Source organism: Ochotona princeps, chromosome 17, assembly GCF_030435755.1.
Source record: "Ochotona princeps isolate mOchPri1 chromosome 17, mOchPri1.hap1, whole genome shotgun sequence".
Lineage (NCBI taxonomy): Eukaryota > Metazoa > Chordata > Mammalia > Lagomorpha > Ochotonidae > Ochotona > Ochotona princeps.
The window spans coordinates 22,130,060-22,143,465 of NC_080848.1; positions in this window are offsets into that span (position 1 = coordinate 22,130,060).

A 13,406-nucleotide genomic window follows, 5' to 3' on the forward strand; every position below is an offset into this window, starting at 1 on the left:
CTTGTTTGTTCTTTTTTTTTTAATTTTATTTTAAATTCATTAATTACATTGTATTATGTGACACAGTTTCATAGGTACTGGGATTCTCCCCACCCCTCCCTAAACCCTCCCACCATGGTGGATTCCTCCACCTGCCTTGTTTGTTCTTAAACAAAGCTTTGTATTCTGGATTTTTTGCTATTACATGGCGGCAATGTCCTACTGAGGTATCACTTACCTATAGTGAAAAATAAGATCTTATGGGCACTTGAGATGCAACCCTGAGATGCAACCAAGAGTTTGCTCCAGGAAGCTCCTGTGGGTCCCATTTGAGGAGGTGCTGGCCCCCCTAAGAGGTGGTTTGATTTTTGCCACCATGGATTAATTTCGCCTCTTCTTGAAATGCGGCTTCCTTCTTTCGTGTCTGACTTTCTTTGTTTACATAGTAATCTTGAGATTCAGCCTTACCAGCACTTTTTTCAGACATGGACATATATATATATTTGAAATGGCTCAATAGTATTCCCTTGCATGAATACAAGTGTAACCTGGAACTATGTATTTCTTTTTCTTTTTTTTTTTAAAGATTTATTTTATTTTTATTACAAAGTCAGATATACTGAGAGGAGGAGAGACAGAGAGGAAGTGGAGCTGCCGGGATTAGAACCAGCAGCCATATGGGATCAAGGCGAGGACCTTAGCCACTAGGCCATGCTGCCGAGCCCGGAACTATGTATTTCTACATAGTTATAGCATCAGTGTAGGACAGTTTTCTTGGTGGCCTTTGATGCTGTGTGAGGCTCGCAACTCGTGTCCCTTGCGTACAAAACCTGAGGTGGCTGCTTTCCAGGATCCTTCAGCTGTAACCTAAGTGGGGCACATGCAGTGAAGCTTCCATCGAACCCAGGCAGCTTTCTTGCCCCCTTGAAGGAGCAGTAGCTCATGAATCCTGGGCTTCCATTGTTTCTCTGGTTAGTAATCTGGTTCTTCGTGCCTGGTGTGTGTGTGTACGTGTGCCTGTGTTGTCTCATGCAGTGAAACGGTGAATGTTGCTGCAGTGGAAACTAGAGACAGTGACCCTGATTTATAACCCTTACATTTATGTTTTGAGAGGGGCGGCTGTGGGGAGAGACAGACACTTTTTCCTCTTTTATCAAAACTTACAAGCATCAGTTTCTCCGTCACATGATGGTGCTGAACAAAATGCTGCATGAAGGGATCATTGCCTGATTTGTTGTTTTGGAATAACCTATAGCTGTGGTGTCTGACCTTCTGAATCCCCTGCAGGGATTAAAAGTGCAGGTGCTAGACTTCATGGAGGTTCAGAGTCAGTAGCTCTGGAGAGGAGAGCAAGTCTTTTTTTTTTCAGGTTTCTTGCAGTAAAAAAAAAAAAACACTGCCTAAGATTCTCCAGTGATCTTAAGAGCCATCATAAAATTTCAGAAAGAAATCCTCCAACCACGAGTCTCCTTATTTTATGTTAAAACCACAGCAATGCACAACCTGCAGTAAGCAGGCACATAATAACCTGTCAGGTGTTACAAATCACCAGGAGGAAGGAATGAATCTTTTAAAATCAAACCCACCCTTTGTGGGGGATTGGCAGAATCTTAAGTGTGACTCCAGGAGGTATGGGTTCTGGCTCCGGCTGTGCACCTTTGGCCAAACTGCTTTTGTTTTCTGGGCCCCAGGTTCCCCACTGTAACTCAGAGTTTGGGCTGCACAGTTCCCCAGAGGGTCTCTAAGCTTTTGACCCCACGGTCTCTCCAGTCCGAGAGGAAGCCTGCTAAAAGGACTGCATCCAGCACTCTGCTCTTAAGGCTATCGCCCAGGCGAAGGATGTCTCCTTTCTGCTGGATTAGTTCCTTTTGTGAAAGGTCTAGGAAGCGAGGGAAAGCCTGTGATTCACACACATTCTTTGCTAGAAAGTCTCTTGCTTGGAGCTGTAGGAAATAGAAATCACCACCAAGCCCAGGAGACAGGGATTTGCGGTCAGCTCCAACACTGGCTCAGGGCTAATGATGTTGTCACAGGCGGCAACTGCCCTCGCAGTCAGCTCTGTGCAGATGTGTGCCTAGAACTGAACAGAAGCCAGCGCAGTGTCAGGTACAAGGCAGGGGCTCCAGGAGTAGTTGGCAGAAGGATCTGCTTGACATTGCTTTGAGGACTCTCCCGCCTCCATTTGGGGAGACCAGTAGCTGCCTCTGGTGCTGTCACTGTGCAGTGTATACCCGAGGAATAGGCTCCACAGCTTGCTGCTGTTACTCACACACAGAGGGTTCAAGGGAAAGAAAGATACGGGTGAGTATAGAGTCGGAGGCGGAATTCATGCACAAGGCTCTGTGGGATCCGAACTGCCAATAACCTGAGACAGAGTGGCTACCAGGAGGATCTATTTTGAATCTGGGGTTCCACCACGGCCCATTAGCTTCCATTAGAGACAAGTAATGTGGGCAAGCTTTGTAGAACAGCATGTAATTGTACAGCAGTGGGTGATGTCCTGAGTTCTGACTACTGTTTCCTATCAGGGCAGTAGATAATTATCAGCACAAGAGAATTTACACTGTTTTGACAAGTTATGCAAAGAAACTCCCCAGTTAGCTAGAAACTACTTTAGGTGGCCAGTCCCTCCTCTTCTAGTAGTTCCTGGGATTATTTGATGAGATCTTTCTACTTGGCTCTGTAGGAAAGACATTGGTGTTTCAGTGGGAAACAATGCTGTTTCTTGAGAATACCCTTTGGAATTTTACGGATTGTGGGGGTGGGGGCTCTATCGGTTCTGAATTGATTGCTCCCTGCCTGCAGATTCATGTGTTGAAGTCCTAAGTCTCAGGACCTTAAAATGTGATCTTGTTTGCAAGTCAGATTGCAGATATAATTTGGTAAAATGTTGCACTAAAGAAGAGTGGTCCCTAATGCAACGTGACGAGTGTCCTGATAATAAGAGAAAATGTAGAAGGACACACACACAAGGCCTGGCTGCCACATGACACATCAGGGTGATGCCTCTGCCAGTTGAGAGATGCTCAGGTTTGGCAGCCAAGCACCATGCGCGGGTGAGAGGTACAGATCAATGTCTCTGGGTGACAGAAGGAAACCGCCCTGCTGATGCCCTCATTGTGGACTTGTAACCTTCAGGACCATGAGACAATAGATTTCTGATTGTATCAAAAAGATTGATTTAAGAGAATAGGAGGGAGGGAGGGAGGGGACAAGAGAGAGAGAATGTAAGTGTACTTTCATGCCATGGTTCCCTCCTCAAATGCCAGCAATAGCCTGGGCTGGTAGAGGCCAGGAGCCTGGAACTCCACCTGGGTATCTCCAGTGGGTGGCAGCGACCTGGGGACCTGAGCCATCACTGATGCTTCCTGGGATACACAGCAGCAGCGGGAATCCACAGTGGAGTGGAGACTCTAACTCAGGCACTCTGAAATGGGATGTGAGCAGCATCTCAATGGCTGCACCAAACTCTCAGATCCCTTCAAATGTCTGTTTTATCTTTTTAAGCCACATAGTTGGTGGTACTTTGTTAAGGGAATAGAGCACGTCTCATGGTCTTTGAGTGCCTTGACTTCTGTAAGTTGTAGATGAGTGACAAGTGCAGAACTCTTACCCACAGACATACAGATATCCTGTCCACATAGAAATTTGACTCCCCTTCTGCACTGTGACAGAAGCCAGTTTTGTGCCCAATTTACACACTTATTTAACCATTCTTCTGTAGAATGTGTCTGTTTTTGAATTAGTGGTAACATCTCATTCGATAGTAAGTTGAATAAAATCTTCAGTAAATATTAAATGAGAATTATGATTTTACACGTCTTTTAAAAATCCTTTAACAGTTCTTTATTATTAATTAGTTCTTTGAAGTGTGTGTTGAAGTGTGTGTTTTCTTTTTATATATGCTGTTGATCTAACTTGTTTCCCTGCTTTCTGACGCTGCTGCTCTGGTAAGTCCAAGGTGGACAGATCTATGCCAGTAGAGCAAACGACAGGGCAGGTCAGTTTCACAAACTCCTGAACAGCAGACACCCGAGGAGGGGATGGAGTCATGTCTGTGCTTCCTCTCTGCTGGCTGGCAGCTAGAGAGAGACAGGTTTCAGCTCAACAGGAAGATGAATTTACTCATCACCAGAGCTGTTTTGGACAACATGGGCTGCTTTCAGATTGGTAACTTCTGTGGATGGGGAGGTTTGGATGCCCCTTAGATGGGATGTTGTGTCAGGGTTTAAGGATTGAAGTGAGAGCTGGAAATGTTAGGTGCCTCAAAGCATCATATGATTAAACATGCAGAGAAAGATACTTCCCTATTTCCTTGCTTCTGTTTGTAGTCTCTTGCCTTCGCTGGAAAATCCATTTTTTTCTAGTCCAATCCCTAGCCTCATCGTCAACCTCTCATCTTCCCTTCCATCTTGCAATGTCCCTTTTGGGGCTAAAGTTCTGCCTTCTCATCATGAGCTTGGCTTCACCTGGATGCCCACCAGACTGGGGCAGGATGGAGCATTTAATCTTTGTTCTGTGGTCCTGATGGCTCTGAAAGCAACAGGTTGTTTGTGAAAAAAACACTGTGGATGGGTGTTCCTGCCTGACACACTGTCTGGAGCTGCAATCTAGCAAGAACTTGGAGGATGTAATTAATGCCATGCATGTATTGCTTCATGTCACAATACATCTGCCTGTGATGGCTTCTCATGGGCATTTTCTGACTCTTGGAGCTAAGCTTCTTGCATCCTCATCACCGCTTTTCCAGGCATGTTACCATTTTGCAGGTTCTAATTTGCAAAATGAGAGAGACATCTATTAGCATGGAACCAGTTAAGGTTACACCAGTGACTTCATTATATATCACTCCTCTTGCAGCTTTGTAATTATGCAGTTGAAAAAAATAAAGAAAAAAAACCTAAAGGCAGTTGCTTGACATAGATATGTAGTTCTAGTCCAGAAGAATTATTGATATTACTTAGGTTGCCTTTTTTTTGAATAAAATGCATACAAATATCAGTGAGTCTTTTCATCTGTGTGCCTGGAAATCCCAATGCAGTTTTAATGCCTGAAGTTTGTAGGTGTAAATGCCACCTTAAATCTTAAAATGTGCTAATCTGGCAGGCATCAAGTCCCTCTGGTTGCAATCAAAGGGGACCCTCATCTGCCACGGTTGGGGATCTTTTTCTTCCAAAATGCTATTGCTGTCAATCATGTTGCAGATTCCAAAGGTGGTGGTGAGGTCTGGACATGACCAGGGGTTGGTCGGCAGCTAGTTCTGAGTCCCCACTGGGGACAAGTGTAGGAGTCTTGTTCCCTAAACCTGGTGTTGAGTCAGGTGACACAGGATCCAGGTCATTGCCGTACCCTCAAATCAACTGGGATGTCAATCATCCAGCCAGTCCACAGGCTGCCAATCTTTAATTTTATTTTTGATGTCGTTTACATAGTTTCGAATTCAGGCCCCGGGAAGACCACTGAATAGGGTGGGGAGGGTTGAGGAATCAGGGAAGGTAGGTGGGATACAATATTTCAATTTTTCCTTTTCTTCACTTTTCTCCTGTATGGGAGGATGTGAGGGAAAGGGAGGGGACTGCTCCCAGCTGCCAAACTACATCATTAGCTGTGAATGGGGATGTCTACTTGATGTTGTCTTAGAAACGCTAATATGGAGAAGAATGTTTCTAGGGTACTGCCTGAGTAGTTTTGATCGTTTCAGGAAGCTGTTAGTGTCGTTGCTCCAAGGTTGAGAAAATCCTTCCAAGGTCCGTGGCTGACAGAGTCTACCCCAGAGGATCCACTTACCCAGATACTTTCTGCCAAAGCTTAGCCAGTAGAGTTGTCCAACCTGCTCTGCTCTTCATCTTCTTATAAGGCACTCAATGTCCTCTGCAGGCTCCAAAGAGATGGTCATCATGTTCCTGTCATGTACCTGGAAATGCTGTGTACTGCGTGGGCATCAGCAATTGAGAAGGCCCAGTCCCAATACATGCAACCCAAGATTGGACCCCAAATCCTGTGATTCTTCCTGTAGCTGGGGTTTTCAGTCAAGTGGTCCAGTTAGGGAGTCCCCAAAGAAACCTCATCTGGGATGATCCCAGACGTGACTGTTGCGTGTGCCAGCCAGTGCAGGATCTAGTTCAGTGCGTCATACACATCAGCCTATGTACACACTGGTGATGGTAGTTGCCTTGTCAGTTCTGTCCCCAGCCCCATGTCCCATGAAAATTGACAGGTGCTGTAGCCCAGCCCAGTCCAGTGTGCCACAGACCTGGCAATTGTGCACACTAGTGGGTACTGCAGCCTAATTGGGCAAACCCCTAATACTCCCCACCAGGTTCTCCATTAGCCCCAGTTCCTGTGCACGCCAGTATGTGCAGTAAACTAGTCTGGTCCATGTTGCATCTCATCAAACCCTGATATTCACCTGTGGGTGTTGCAGCTTAGCTCAGCTTATCTGACCCCACGATCCAGCCCACATCTGTGCCCACAAGGGCTGCTGCCTTGTACAGTCTGGCTGTATGCCCACCAGTGGGAGCTATAACTTAGCAGAGCCGTACCCAATTTTCTTTGTAGGCCCAGTTCCTGTCCTGGATCTTGCCCTTTCCAGGAAGCACTGCAGTCCAGTCTGACATGACTTGCACCCTGTCCCAGCACTTGCTAGAGGGAGCAGCAGCAAAGCCCAGCCATTCAGCACTTATCCTGACTTTGGCATGCACCAGCAGATGCAGTGGCCTGGTCTAGCTTGGCCCTCCCCCAAACCCAGCTCATGTGCAGAGCGATGGTTGCTGCAGCCCTGCCCAGCCTGTCTGCCCCAGGTCCCAGCTCTCCCTATCAGCAGAGGGAGCAGTGGCCCGTCAGCAGGTAGTCAATTCCTTGCTTCAGCAATGGAGGAAGATCTGTTTTGATGGTGCTCCTGCCCAAGGACCCTCTTCTCTCAGCCAGGGCTCCCGAGGCCACACCAGCCCAACTGAGCTCAGTGACCAGCTTCCTGTCCTGAGCCCACAGGGTCAGACTTCCGCCTTTGTCTCATTCCTGGAAAACTCACATCTAGCAAGTCCTGGTCCTTGGTTATCCTCTGTTCACTGTGCATTTCATCCTGTCTTATTGCCTCTTAGTTAAAATCAGGAAACTGTCTCATAGGTTTCCTCTAGGAGATGGATACTAAGTGCTTTTTTGAAACTCTTGGCCAGTCCATCAACTACAGATGAAATTGCTGGCTCCAAGGGTATTCACACCTTATAACTCTTCCTTTTCTTTTCAGATGAGTCCTGAGCTTCATAAATCACATATAGCAAAGAGAATAATTTTCTTACCTTGCAAATTCCACCCAAAATAAAATATTATGTCTCTCCCCCCCCCCCATTTGCAAGTTGAATCTGTAATTATCTACTCAGGAGCTCAGGTTAAGTGGAATTTTTACCAACTATGTCTCATTTCACCACTAGTTTTATGACCATCCCCGGGCCTAAATCTTAGCTTAATTTCTCTCTGGTGGTCATTTAGTGAGTGTTCCTAAAGACTTGCTCCTAGGCTTCACTGTCAAGTACTTAATGATCTTCGAACCAGCTCTTTAATTTACTAAATTTGATATTGTCCATGGAAAAACATTTCAGTTACCGGGGAAGCATTCTGTAATGCAATAGATCATACCCAGTTTCTACCTGATAAATTGACACATGTCTCTTGAATGTCCTTCAGTGGAAAACGGGAACAATTGGCTATGAGGAAACCTGGTTTTAGGTTTCACATTGCTGACAAGTTGGAATAGGTGTCCATGTCCACAGACGTTTGTTGTGTGTCCCGAACATTGCCTTGTCTGCGCTGCCCAGACTTGGCCTAAGAATCCTTCTCAAGGTATCTCTGAGCATCCACCATTGGAATTACCATCAATGAAGACTGTGTGCCACTCTGGGGCAAGGCAATTCTTTCATGTCTGACATTCTACTGCTATCAATGTAGATGATCAATGTCTCTGTTTTTGGAGGAAGATGAGCAATCGAGTAATAGAATTTCTTTGTATCTGAATGACTGGGTTTCCCAGGTTCAGAATTCTGATAGTCTTCATGGACTGCTCTGAATCCTCAGGAACTTGGATCCCAGGGAGCTGCAGGACATCGAGACTCAATAGGAAGGAGGCCGAGGGCATCCACACAGCTGCAGTCAATGGGACTGACTGACCCTGGATAGCTTAGGGACCCAAGGTCAAGTGTTGAGTTGCTTGTGAAATATATTTTTTTTCAGCAGTTGTGGAATTCAGGAATTTAGGTGTTGTGATTAGTGTGGTGAAGTAGGCAGGTAACTGTGTCGTGAGCTTGGAAGTCACACCCTCACCACCATCTAGTTATTCCTTCCTGCCCACCTATGACTCTCACCTGTCATCACCTGGAACGTGAGAGGGTGGTATTGCCTTGTTGTATAACCACTCCCCACACAAGCTCCTGTAAAGGCTCATGATAAGGAGGGGCTTGCTCTCTTGGGAATGTATTTCCTTTGCTGTAGTATTCTGACTCTTGGCCTCCCCAGGACCTCTGAGGTCAGGTATCCCCTGAGCATGACCCCTGTGTATCTGTATCCTGCACCCTCTGTTCACTGCTGGGGTGGGACAATGAAGATAGCAATGCTAAGATGTTTTGTGTTTCTAATTTGTGTACTACCGGGAGTTTTAAGAGAGGTGAGCCCTAACAGTAGTGGAATGGACAGAGAAGCCAGGGAAAGGTGAATGCAGCTTTGTAAGTGTGCCCAGGTTATTTGTTGCATGTCTCTTAGGATAATGTATATTGTTGGAGAAGCTGGGACATAAGTCTTTAGCTTAATGAATGGACTTGAGGGTAAAGACCATTTGTTCCTCCTGGGGTTATGATCGATTGGATTGCCATGTGAATTTGTGATTTGCTATTTCTAGTGGGCCCTGTTATCACCAAGCTTGGTTAATAAAGACTCCTTAATAAACCTTAGACATGTCTGGTGTGATCTCATGTGCTCCCCGCAACAATTGGCAACTGGGCATGTAAGAAGATGATCGCTATCCAGGAGGGAAAGGTGCCCACCATTTTCGCCATTCACAGCATGTTCTCCACTAGAGAGCAAAGACACTGAGGACAGGAGATGGAGGCTTGCAAATGCAAGGCAGGCATCTGAATGCCAGTCATCAGGGTGAGGCTAGAGTGGAGATGGACAGCTAGTAAGGAAAATCTGCAATCATGAGTTGGTGCAGGAACCCAAGGCTTTCTCAAGCACACTCAATACCAGTCCTGAGCAAAGACACTAGCTGTTAGACATCGGAAGAAGGGGCCAAGGTCCAGTACGGTAGCCAGGATCCCATATGGGCACTGGTTCTAATCCTGGCCGCTCCACTTCCCATCCGGGTCCCCACTTGTGACCTGGGAAAAGCAGTCGAGGATGGCCCAAAGCCTTGGAACCCTGTACCAGCATGGGAGACCCAGAAGAATCTCCAGGTTGGATCAGCTCAACTCTGGCTGTTGCAGCTGCTTGGGAAATGAACCAGCAAAGATCTGTCTGTATCTCCTTCTCTCTATATGCCTGCTTCCCTCTGCCCCCGCCACCCCCCCCCCAAAAAAAAAAAACTTTAGAGAGAGGGCTGGAGAACTCCGGGCTCTCACATGGCTTATCAAGGGGCTTGGTTTTACATCCTTCAGTCCTGAGCATAGAGAACTGGCCTGGGAATCTGTACACACAGAATCAAGTGTCTTCTTTTAAATATGTCTTACACAGCAGCTGGCTCAGAGGCAGACTTAGTGTCTAGAGTTTAGATGTCTCTCTGGCCTCTTTAACTTTTTTTCTCTTTAGTTTTCAGAAGTTTAAGTATAATCTGTCTTAGAGTAGCTGCCTTTGAATTATTCTGTTTGTGGTGTGCTCAGCTTTTTGAATCTGCACTCTTGTGTTTCTTGTGGAATCTGGGAAGTTTTCAGCAACGATTTTTCCAAATGTTCTTTTGAGTCTGCCTTCTCCTTTCAGGCTCCAATGACACAAGGTGAGGTCTTTTGTTATAATACTATAGGTTTCTGAAATGCTCTTTGATGTTTTTTCCAGTCTATTTTCTCTGTTGCTCACATCGTGTAATTGATATTATTCCATCTTCCTGTTCCGGGATTGCTTTCTCTGTCCTTCATTCTGCCATGGAGCTCATTAAGTTGCTAATTTTGTCGCTGTATTCTTCAGTGCTAAAGTTTCCATTTACGTCTTCCTTCTATCTCCTGCTTTCTGAGACCATTTCTTTAGTGAAGACTTCACTCTGTTTTTCTCTGTTTCAAGAATTGGCATAAAGACTTCTTGGAGTAGTTCTAGCATGGCATGGCTGCCGTAAGAGGTTTTAGATTTTTCTGACATGTTGGCATTGGAATTTACTATTTACTGTCTTTTTCCTCATTCAGTTTAGGATATTCTGGATTCTTACTATGGCAGGTGATTTTCTGTTGGAATCTGGATACTTCCGTATTGTGTTTTGAAACTCTGAATCTTACGTAAGCCTTCTATTTTAGTTGGATTTTGCTTCTGATATTGTTTTGACAAGGGAAGGGGGATAATAATTCCAGGTTCCCCAGTTAATGTCCAGTGTGGGTGAGGGGAGTTTACTTGTGTCTTCTGAGCAGGAGGTGGTATCTGGGCTGCTGGTGTGGTGAAGAGAGGCTCATTCCTGGCCTCCTACCTGGGCTTCGTTGCCCCATCTACCTTGACGGAGGTATTAGTCCGTTTAGTGGCACTCTTTCTAGGGTAGCCATCTAGGCTGTCTACCTGGTCTGATGAAGATGTAATGGGGCCACAGCTTTTCTGTTTCGTTACAGGAGAATAATTATTGCCTGTAAGTTTTGTGTGTACCATGCTGTCCCTTTCCTACACTTTTTTTTTTTTTTTGCTAGGGTTTTTGTTATTTGCATCTGTTGGCAATACCAGATTGTCCTCTTTTGTGTCCCGCATCTGGGCTGTGAGCTGTAGCAGGGAAACTGAGGGAAGGCACTACCGTGTCAGTGGTCCTTGAAGTCCTTAGGCAGTCTCTGCCCAGCTTTCCGCAGGTTTCAGAATCTTCCTGTATCTTTTGCATATGCTGTACAGCGCTTTAGTGTACTTAGCAGGAGAAACAGGGATTTGCATGCGTATCCCATCTCTCTGCAAGAGGAAGTTTTGATTTTCTTTTCAAGGCATAATTTTGCTGTATACAGAATTAAAGTTTAACCTAATCCATCCCGTCTTCCCTTCTCCCTCTTTTATCCTTTCCTTTCCTTCTTTCCTTTTTTTACAACACATACTTTCTTTCTTTAATTTTCTTTGTTAGTATATGAAAAGTATGATTTTTTAAAGATTCCTTCTTATTGGAAAGGCAGATACTCAGAGGAGGCCACACAGAGAGGAAGATCCATCGACTGGTTCAGTCCAAGCAGCTGCTGTGACAGGAGCTGAACTGATCCAAAACCAGAAGCCAGGAGCTTCTTCCAGGTCTCCCACATGCTTGCAGAGTCCCAAGGGCTTGGGCCGTCCTCGACTGCTTTCCCAGGATGCATGCAGGGAGCTGGATGGAAGTGGAGCAGCTGGGACCTGAACTGGTGCCCATATGGGATGCCAGAACATGCCAGGTGAGCACTTTAGCCACTAGGCTACCATGCCAGGCCCCTCATGAATATAATTCTAAGAAAACTATGCTTCTCTTACCCTCTCTTTCCCTCCTTCATTACCCTTTTAAATTTGTACACAACTATCATTTCAGTCTGTAAGCACAGGCTTAGTGTACCATTATCCATAATATTCAGCAAGTAAAAACAATTGGAGAGGTCACACTTCCACGGGAATGTAAACCAAGACTAAAAGCAACGATCAAGTCTCAAGATGCCTCTCATTCCTGTACATTTAAGATATTCTATATTAACTATGGCATATTAGAGAAAACATATTTTTCTTATTAGGCATGTTTTATTTCACCCATCATATTAGTTTCCAGTTGTGTCCCTTTTGGTGTTAGACATAGTTGTGGTCTTTTTCATGACTGAATAATATTCCACAATTTATGTACTTGCCACATTTTCTTTATCTAGTTATCAGTTGATGAACATTTAGGGTACACATTTTATTTAGGGTATGAATAAATCTATCATATGCTAATTTCAAATTTTGTTGGGAAAATTCCCAGAAGTAGGACGGTGGAGTTGTATGGTAAATCTATTTTCACATTTCTGAAGAATCTCCATATTGCCATCCATAATGGTTGTACTAGTTTTCATTACCACCGAAAGTGTATTAAGGTACTCCCAGGCCACAAGCAGAGAGCTTGATGGGAAGCAGGGACTCTGGAATTAGAACCAGCAACCATATGGGATCCTGGTGCATGCAAGATGAGAACTTTAGCCACTAGGCTACTGCACCATGCCCCAGTGAATATTTTTTAAGTGAATTGACAGTAAACCAATGTTATTGTCCGTGAGTAGTGATACATATGAAATAAGAGGCAGCAACAATTGTGTAAAACATACAGTATCAAAGGCTCCAATGGAAAGAACACAATGTTGTTGTGTGTGGGTTTTCTGATTTGACGACCAGAGTCTATGCAGGGGCGTATTTCAAAAGAGGTGAAATGGCAAGATAATGGCTATCACATTCCAGAGACATTTTATTAGCCATTATGTGATGCTAAGAGACCTGTAGTAACTAGAAACATAGACGGGAATCTAAAACAATGTGGCCAAAACCCAGACATGTTCCGGAAGAGTTGTGCTTTCATGGGGAAATCTTGGGCACATGTTTGCTAAAATGGTTACAAGCATGTCTACTGCTCTGGGTGAAGCCAGCAAGGCTAAGTGGGAGAAGCACCGTGTGAAGCCCTGGGCCTTCTTATAATGGAGCTGAGTGTTCTCACCAGAGTGTGATATTCTGATTTTTAACAAGGCAATTGCTTGCCCTAGTGTTTACTGGAGCAAAAAGGTGGCAGAGGTTTGGCACTGTATTTAAAAAAAAAGTATTGGTGTGATGCTTGTGAAATTGAAGAGCATGTTACTTCCTCCATTTTGCTATCTACTTTGTTGCTTGCTTTATCATTGTTGCTGGAGATGATCTTGTGGTATGGAGGAGGGGAGCATGTTCTAAAATGATCAGTCTCAGGCGTCAATTAGGCTAAGCACATTTGCATCAGAGGCAGTGGAACTGCCCAGCCTGGGAAAAAACGGAGAGGAGAGAGGGGAACTTACGTAGTTTGGTAGATTTCTGAGAGTTTGAGGGTTGAGGTTAGGCTCATCATGTTGGAAACTTAGGTTTCCCCAGGTAACAATACATGGTGTGTGTGTGTGAGAGAGAAACTGGTTAGTGGCCAAGGCTACAGGGAGAGGTGCTTTTTGAGGTGATAAGGAATACTGCTGTTCAGTTCTTATTCAGGAAGGAGGGGGAGGGGGCAAGACAGGCACACACACACACACACACACATGCGTAGAGAGAGGGAGTTG